This window comes from Ursus maritimus, unplaced genomic scaffold (assembly GCF_017311325.1).
Source record: "Ursus maritimus isolate PB19 unplaced genomic scaffold, ASM1731132v1 scaffold_32, whole genome shotgun sequence".
NCBI lineage: Eukaryota > Metazoa > Chordata > Mammalia > Carnivora > Ursidae > Ursus > Ursus maritimus.
The window spans coordinates 6,856,260-6,865,126 of NW_024425786.1; positions in this window are offsets into that span (position 1 = coordinate 6,856,260).

Below are 8,867 nucleotides of genomic sequence, written 5' to 3' on the forward strand. Positions count from 1 at the left end.
CAGGGATTCTACTGCTCCCTCTGCCTGCCACTCTCCCTGCTTGTGTTTGCTCTCTCTCTCTCTCTCTGTCAAATAAATAAATAAAATCTTAAAAAAAAAAAAAAAAGAGTCCCAAGGGCCAGAAGAGGCAATGCCTTTATTATACGTTGTTGGGTTGACAGAGACCAGTGCTGGGTGTGGCTCCCAGGGCTTTCTCTGCTGCGTGCAGGGCTGAGGGTGCAGGGCGAAATTTACTGGGGTCTTTTCATTGTTCCCATGGATTCTAAAGATGGGGAGAGTTTTCAGGTGGTGAATTTTTTTGAACTTAAAAGTTGTTCAATTTTTGGAGAACCAAAAAGATCCGAGTCCAAGATCTATGTGTAGAGAAGCATTTTCCACGTTTGTTGTTTCCCTCTACTCAACCGAATCAGCTAGTCACTTACTTAGCTGAATCCCACGTGGGAATCAATAAACTAACGCCTGGGGCCTCTCAGCCCGAATCAGGCAGCGTGGATCACAGGGGCGGCAGACAGGCTGCTGGGCCCCTTGGCGCCTTTAACAGAAATAATTCCTGTAAATGAATTTAACGCTTCCTTTCGCCGCTGCTGGAAATTTCCAGATTAATGCACCCAACCGCTGCACACTAGCACAAATCCCCATGGCAGGGCCCCCACGCCCAGGACCTGTGGGGTGTTCCCTCCCAGCGAGGAGAGGCGGGGTTTCCCCTTCTCCACCTGCTGTGGCCGGAGGGAAGGAAGAGCAGGAAGAACGGAGCTACCCAGCCGCACGTGTTTTCGATTTTACGGCAAAGGCTAGTACAGAGCAGCCGTCGCTGGTCAGAGCATTTTGTGACCTTGAGTCCTCCCCACAGCTGCTGAGAGGTTTGCTGAGCTGGGATTCTGTCTAAAGATTTCGTTTTCTTTTTGCCGAGACACTGACATTTGTCATGAACTTGCAGCTTCCAAACTCACTATGGTCTGGCTTGAAGAACAGACTTCTCTATTTCGACTTTATAAATAGTAAAGGAGGGGGCAGTTGAATTTAATACTTCATTTTTATTTGGCCCCTTCACTCAAACCTGCCAAACTACCAACTGCATCCCCTGATGACTTTACGAAAGGGCCGATATAAGTATCCCCAAGTGACCCTGGTACAATGGAACAATCTAGAAAACGACCAAATTAGCAGGTCCCTTCTGCCTTTATGCTCAGTAAACAGTCGGCTTATGTTGCTTTTCTTTATTTTTGTTTTTATTTTTATTTTATTTTTTTACAGAAAGCGAGTGCAAGCGTTGGGGCAGAGGGAAAGAGAGAACATCAAGCAGGCTCCAAGCTCAGCGTGGAGTCCAACGTGGGGCTCGATCTTACGACCCTGAGGTCACGGCCTGAGCTGAGATCAAGAGTCGGAGGCTCCACCGACTGAGCCCCCCAGGTGCCCCAAGTTGCTTTTATTTATTTTTCAGATTTTATTTATTTGAGAGAAAGCGCGCACGAGCATGAGCGAGGGTGGGGGAGAGGGAGAAGGGAGGCTGAGGACTCTGGGCTTGATCCCTTGAGACCATGACCTGAGCCAAAGTCCGACGCTTAACCAACTGAGCCACCAGGTGCCCCAGGTGGCTTTTAAACACATTTTGTTAAACTTGCATTTTCCTGCACAAAATCATTAACATGCATGCAGCTGGTATGCAGTTCCTAAATATTAGCCTATGTAAATTCAGAACCTTGTTATGGGGCTTTGCTAATAGTGTTACGGGTTCATTCTCTGAGACAGAGGGCCCCCAGCAATGATGTGAGATGGTGGCAAACAGGGAAAACAGACGTGGGGTGGACAGAAGCTCTGTTCTATCTTCTCTGTAAGTCTAAAACGATTCTAAACTAAACAGGTTATTTTTTAAAAATGACAGAATGTGGGGAACTGGTCATTTTATAATAACATTGCTTAATGGGATAGTCACTTGAATATTTTTCTTAGGCATCCCCCTAATAAATGTCTTCACCCTTGCACTTGGTCCCTAACTGATCGCCACTGTGTACGCATCACCAGCGTCTAATTCCAGAACGTTTTCAGCACCCCAAAAAGAAACCCCGTGCCCATCAGAGTCGCTCACCGTGCAGTCATTAGAGAAATGGAAATAAAAATTATAGTGAGACCTCACCTCCCACCCCCTGGGGACGGCCAGAAACAACAGAGACAGCAGCGAGTGTGGACAAGGGTTTGGAGGAACTGCAGCCCTCATGATTTCCAAACGCTAAGCACCAAGTTACCACGTGACCCGGCACCCCACTCCCGGCACAGACCCCACACAAAGCCTCACCCATGAAATTCACAGCCGCTTTATTCACAATGCCAGACACAGAGAAGCTTCAGTGTCCGTCACTGGATGGAGGCATAAGCAAAAGTTGAGATACCTGCAGAACGGACCACTGCCTAGAAACAAGCACCGGGCGGCTCACACAGCAGCAGCATGGACGGGTCACCAATCAACTATGTTAAGCCGAAGAAGCCAGACACAAAGGAGTAGTACAATTCTAGAAAACGCAAACTAATCTATAGTAATTAACCACCAGCAACAGAACAAACCCCCTCCCAGAGCTGCGGCCTGAGCTCAGCTCCCTGCCCCCAGTCAATCCCTGAGGGCAGACCACACTCTCCCCTCCTCGCCCCTGCCGGCCACCAGCTTGCAGCCCCCTCTGCCTCTATCTGCTGTCTTCTCGCGCCCTCCTCCTTCCACACGTACCTGGGCCGGAGAGGCCCCCCCCCCCCAGTCCTGAGGTGGGACAGCCCCTCTCCCAGCACTGGCTCCTCCCTGCGAGGGTGTCTTCAGGGCTGGACACCCCCCTGTTCCCCATCCTCAGCTGAAGTTTGATGAACTGAAATTGGGCCTCTGTGCAAACTGGTTTTCTTTGTTCTCAATAAATACTGGGTTTTGTCATTAAAAAACAAAAAGCAAAAAACCCAAAAAAACAACAAAAAAAAACAACAACAGATCAGTAGTTACTGGGACTGGGGCAGAGGGAAGGGTAGATACAAAGGGGCCCAAGGACTCTTGAGGAGCGACGGGAATGTTCTTCAATCTGACTGAGGCCATATTTCAAGGGTAAATACATGTGTCAAAACTCAGCCAACAGGACACTCTAAATGGATGTAGTTTGCACTGCATAAATTATAACTCCAACAGGTTTATTTTTTTTAAGAGGTTTTTAAAAATTCTTTCATTGTCTCAGATGTGTGGCCCCCAACTTGATTAAGGGGATGTGGTGGCAGGCAGAATAAAATGGCCCCCAAGATGTCTGCACCCTAATTCCTGGAACCCGTTGGATGGGGAGAGGTTGGGAGGTGCTTTGCTGCTGGCTTAGAAGATAGAGGAAGGGCCACAAGCCAAGGGGCACGGGCGCCTCTAAAAGCTGGAACAGACCAGGCCACGGATTCTCCCCTGGGGTCTCCAGAAGGAACGCGGCCCTGACCCCGTGACTGATCTTAGCCTGGTGAGACCCCATGGCACATCTAACCTGTGGAACTGTCACGTGATGCACGTGTGTGGTTACTTGTCGCTGAAGCTGCGGGGGCCACCCCGGAGACCTTGCTGGTGGCGTGGACGCACGGGGAGCAGGCCAGACCCCCCTGCACTCGAGCTGGCTCTCTCTCTCACCGGCTGTGGAGCTGAGATCCAGAGTTCCTGTGATTTTGTCCTGCCACCCGCACTGGCCCCCAGACCAGAGCCAGCCCCCCTGCGCAGAGCACACACACACACACACACACACACACACACACACACGGGGCCCCCCGCAGCTTCCCGCACCTGCCGGCACCCTCCACACTCTCATCCTCGGCCTGCATGTTCCAGGGGGAACGTTTCCCTGGCGCTGCCCTCTCTTTCTCCCGAGGACTTTTCGTTCCCACTGGCTGGGGCTCAGCTCAGCCTGCAAGCTCCCAGCCCACCGCATGGAAACATCCTTTCCCCAGAAACGCAGGTTGGTCATGAGATGGAGAAATTGGAAAGTAACCTGCCTGTCGGTCATGGGAAGACTGATGAAGTAAACGTGGCCCATGCCCCGCTGGCGAAGCATCAGGCAGCTGCTGGCAGCAAGGAGAGAGAGCCCCGCGCGTGCTGACCTGCAAGCCGGCTCATCACCCAGTCTCTGCCCCAGGAGGAACCAGGATGAGGTCCGCTGGGCAAACCCCAGACCAAACCTCCTGTCCTCCAGTCCGCCGTCCGCCACTCACACTGCAGCCTTGGACGAGCCGCTGTTCCTCTTCTGCCTGTTGTTCCTTCAGCTGTGTAATGGGGACAAGGACAGTTTGCCTATATCCTGTGACCCTTGCTCATCTCACTGAAAAGCAGATAGGCACGCAAAGTGCCTGGGCCACGGCATCAGGTGTCGTTCTTCATAAATACAAAAGCAAATGCCAGTTGCAGAACAGCACGTTAGGACGCTGGCTTTTCATACATATTTAAAGGCCTGGACGTATTTGAGGAGTGTATTGAAGAAGCAGACCAGGGAGCAGAGCTGGCCGTGGCGGCGTGAGGCCCATGCCCTGACAGAGCCCCCCACGTAGAAGGGCCCAGGCTCCACTTACTGGTCTGTGGCACCATCTTGAAATTATTCATCATTTTTTAACCTGGGGCCTCACCTTTTCATTTTGCACCAGGCCCCACAATTATGTAGCCGGTGCTGGCAGGAATGGACTGCCACCTGACTGCAACCACAGCTATCCCTGGGAAACAGGACCCCGGCAGAGTAAACGCCGCAAGGATCTCCTGTAAGCTTCTGTGCCGTGTCCGTGTTACAAGCACTCCAACTTTGGTAACTTACGTATGCACGTCCAGAACGCGAGAGATGTTCAGGGAGAATCCAGCTGCCCCGTGAAAAGAATGTGGGCTCAGGATGGGCAGAAGTGGGTGGAATCCTGCCTCTACCCGTGAGTTACTGGTCCACCCACCTTGGATAAATTAATTACTCTGCCAAGACTCTGTTTCCTCCTGGAAACAAAACAAAACAAAACAAAACAAAACAAAAAACCCAACACCTGGGAATTGCTTCCTACCTCTTAGAGCTGCTGTTAGCTGGAAAAGTCCACAGTGTAAAGGTGCCTCGTCTGTAACACGGGGAGCAAACCACTGCTTGTTACTTAGTGGTCATGACTGGGAAGGGGCAGAAGAGCGCTGGAGGACAGATTAGAGAGAAGACCCTGGGGTCAGAAGCCTTGACTGAAATGTGCCAGGTGACAAAGTGGGAGAATCCAGCTCAGATCAGCTTCAGCCAGAGAAGCCCTGGGCAGGGGGAGGTGAGGAGCCACCCTGGTTGTGTCAGGATCGGAAGCCCCCCAGGCAAGACTTGGCTGGACCACTTGTCCCTGTGCCTCTCAGGGCCCAGGAAGGAGGCCTCCAGCTACCCAGCTCACTCCACTCCGCTTGGCCCAGATCCCAAAGACAGGGAGCCTGGGACGTGACCCCTGTCACTAGGGGACAGGTAACTGGGCTGGGTGTTCGGAACAAGCGCTGCTCTGTGGGTGAGGACAGGTGGGCAGGGGCAGCAGCCCAAGGGGCAGGAAGAGATGATGGAGGGGTGCAGGTGCAGACCCACTCGGACCAAAGCCCAAAGTTGGGAGAAAAGCAGCCACGGGGATGGGTCTCACTTTGGCTGCATGGCCACCAAACCTCAAGGGGCCTTCTGCAGCCCCGCAGTTCCACTCCTGGGGGTTGCTAGGGGCTCTTGGGGACACTTTCCACACCCTCACTTCCTGCCCTCATTCTCAGCATCTCCTCCGTCAGCCAATGAGCTTGCTTCTTACTGCACAGAACAAAAGCACAAAACCCAGGAGAGAAGTCCATAGACTCGACCATTAGAGCTACCAGCCTATGGAGGAGCTTCCCTGCCCCTGCCCTACTGTCCACACAGCCCTCCAGGCCCCACCCTTCCACCAGCACCCGATCCCCCTCCCTCCTACCCCTCAACTGCATTCAATTCCCACCAGACTGTTCCTCTGTTATCGGGAGACACCTTTCTTTAGGGTGCATGACGTTCACTGAACTCTTTCTGTTTTTTGGAGGGTTTGAAATTTTCAAAATATCCAGTTGAGGGATCACTACCCTGTCTGCCTGCTCCCCTTCCTTCCCTTCCCTCCTTTACAATTCAGTCCAAAGTGCATGGGGCAGGGCGCGGGGCGGAGGGGGGGGGGCGGGGTAGGAAGCAGGGAACCAGCCAGCAGCTGCCCTGGATGGCCAGGTGGGGGTGTTGGACCCCAGGCCCAGTGAGGAAACATCAGAGCCCGAGGGAGGAATGAGAAAGGAGGGGAAATCCTTGCTTGGGGTCAGTAGCCCAGAGAGTCAGGGAGGCAACCAGCAGCTGCCTGAGGTGGGGTGTGGAGACCAAGCGGGGGGGCGAGGGGGGCGCCTGGTCTGGTGGCCCCCTACTCTGCTTTGTTCTCCCAAGTACCACCCACCTTGCAAGGTATTATGAATGCATTTGTTTCTTATTTCTGAATCATCTGCCCCGCCCCCCCCAATGCAGGGACATTGGTCACCGCAGTATCCCCAGGGCACAGGACCCTGTCTAGTGGCATTTGACAGCATATGTTGAATGGGTGAAACTTAGAGCCCCGCCCCTTGATGGTGGCACAGACCACAAGGCTTGGTGACACCTGCAGTGGTGGTGGGGAGGAGAGAGAAGTGAACCGTGAGGCGGGTTTCTGCTTTGGCCACGGGGTGAAGAGGGACCACTTTCACTGAGGCAGGAAGGAAGTGAAGGACCGGGCGAGGCTGGGCGGGAAGTTGGGCCGGGGTCACATTCCCTTGGAGGGGACCGCCAGATGCCCCGGTAGAGATGGCACAGGGCTGCAAGGAAGGAGCTGGGGAGCTGGGAGGGCAGCCCTGCGGGGAGCCGCAGCAGCCGGGGCCCAGGAGCCCCGAGAGGCTGGCGGTTGGGGAACGGGGTAGAGGCTGGGGCTGTGCTGCGAGCCCCAACCTCAGCCAGAATGAGGCTCTGGAATAGTCTGCCTCTTGCGTGCAGGAACTGAGAAAGGAATAGGAAGCGTGGAGAAACAAGTATTTTCAGCAAATGAGCTTGCCACCTCGATACCTGCCCGCAAACCAGCAGCGGCCCCAGCGCAGCAACGCAAGGGTTTCCGCGCTCGCCGCCACCCCCGGAGGAAGCTGGGCAGGAAGGAAAGGGAATTCCGTGGGCACCGGATCATTAGCTTGGCAGAGTCCCGCCCGGCACACCTTAGCCACACGCGCTGCAGGGAGCGCGTGCTGAGCGCGGCTAAGCGCGGCTGGGACAGTGCTGGCGTTGACCACCAGGTGGCGCCTGTGCTTCCCGGGAGCCCAACAGGAGGTCCCGAGGTTGGCGCCCCGCGAGAGAAGGGGGCTGGCCAGCCGGGAGGAACCGCCCCGGGCTCCACCTCTGCGTCTTCGTCGGGTGCAGCCTCGCACCCCATCCTGTCCTCCTGCGGGGGTGGGGGCAGCCCAGGGGTGGTGTGTGGGGTGGTGTGCATCCAAAGCCGGCCTCCAGACCAAGCCTCCGACACACTTAGCTTTAAATCCCTGTTCAGCCACTTAATACTGCCTAAACGCAGGCAGGCGGCCTCACTTCCCTCACCTGCAAAGTGGGCGCATAACCCTGACCTCACAGGAGTGTTGTAAAGGTTACATTAGACGGTGATGATAATACACATATATTGAGCTCTTATCTTACTAAGGGTCGGACATCGTTCTAACCATTTGACATAGAATAACTCATTTCATTTTATTTTTTAATTTATTTTAATTAATTTATTTTAAGTAAGCTCCACACCCAATGTGGGGCTTGAACTCACGACTCTGACTGAAATCGAGAGTCACAGGCTCCGACTGAGCCAGCCAAGCGCCCCTATAACACCTCATTTTAATAGCTCCCTTTTATGTGGGGGCAGAGGCTGGGTCTTCTCTGCAAAGGAAAGGAGACATCCTGCTGACCCTGGGGTGCTGCTCAGTACCGAGGGGGGACTGCTACCCCAAGAGGGCAGAAAGAGACAGGGACGCTTCTCACGCTGAAGGCCCAGAGCCTCTCTTGTTTCCAGTCCTGCAGCCCAGCGATCCTGCCTGCAGAGTCCACCCACCACTCAGAGAGCAGCAGAGGGACCAGTGAGGCAGACCGGGCCTCCTGTCCGGGCCGTACCTGGCTTCTGTGGTAGTCTGACAGCCCCAAGCTTCTGGGAAAGGCACCCCTGTCGTGGCCGGTGAGTGAAGGCCACAGCACGACACACTGTGGTTTCAACCTCAGAGACCGGGGTGGGGAGGAGCAGTGCCTTGTCTAGGGGGTAGCCAGGTCTGGTGGGCCTGGGAAACTCCACTCGAGAGTTCTGTGGAACGTGGGAGGATGCCCAGAGGTAGCTGGAGGTAAAGAGGCGATGGTCAGGAAGCAGGTGTGGGTGGCAAAGGGAGCCGAAGCTCAGGGCAAGGCCTGGGAGAAACAGGGGCCAGAAGGGCGATCTCCTGCCTCAAGGCCTCAGATCTGTGGAGCCGGGGCCAGGAAAGGCTTGGGGTGGAACTCTGTCGGGGGGGTCCCCAGCCGTCCTGGTTTGCCTGCTGTGGTTGGTCCTGGCATGGGGAGCTGGGTGAACTGGGCGTTATGTCCTGGGCTGGGAGAGCTAGGGTCCAAGTGCGTCTGGGCGGGACGGCCTTCAGCGGGTCCTCTCCCCACCTCGTCACCTCACTCTTGTCTGGAGACGCAGAGCCGGCCTCCCCTCTTCTCCCTGGACTCTCAGGCCCGAAGCGATAGGATTGGGACTACCCTGAGTCCTAGGCCTGGAAGGGAAAGAGGGTTCTGGACTCCCCTGAACTTCTGAGTCCTTTGCGCTGTCAGCCAACTGAGGTTACCAGTACTTGGTTTTATTGGGGGTCGATGCCC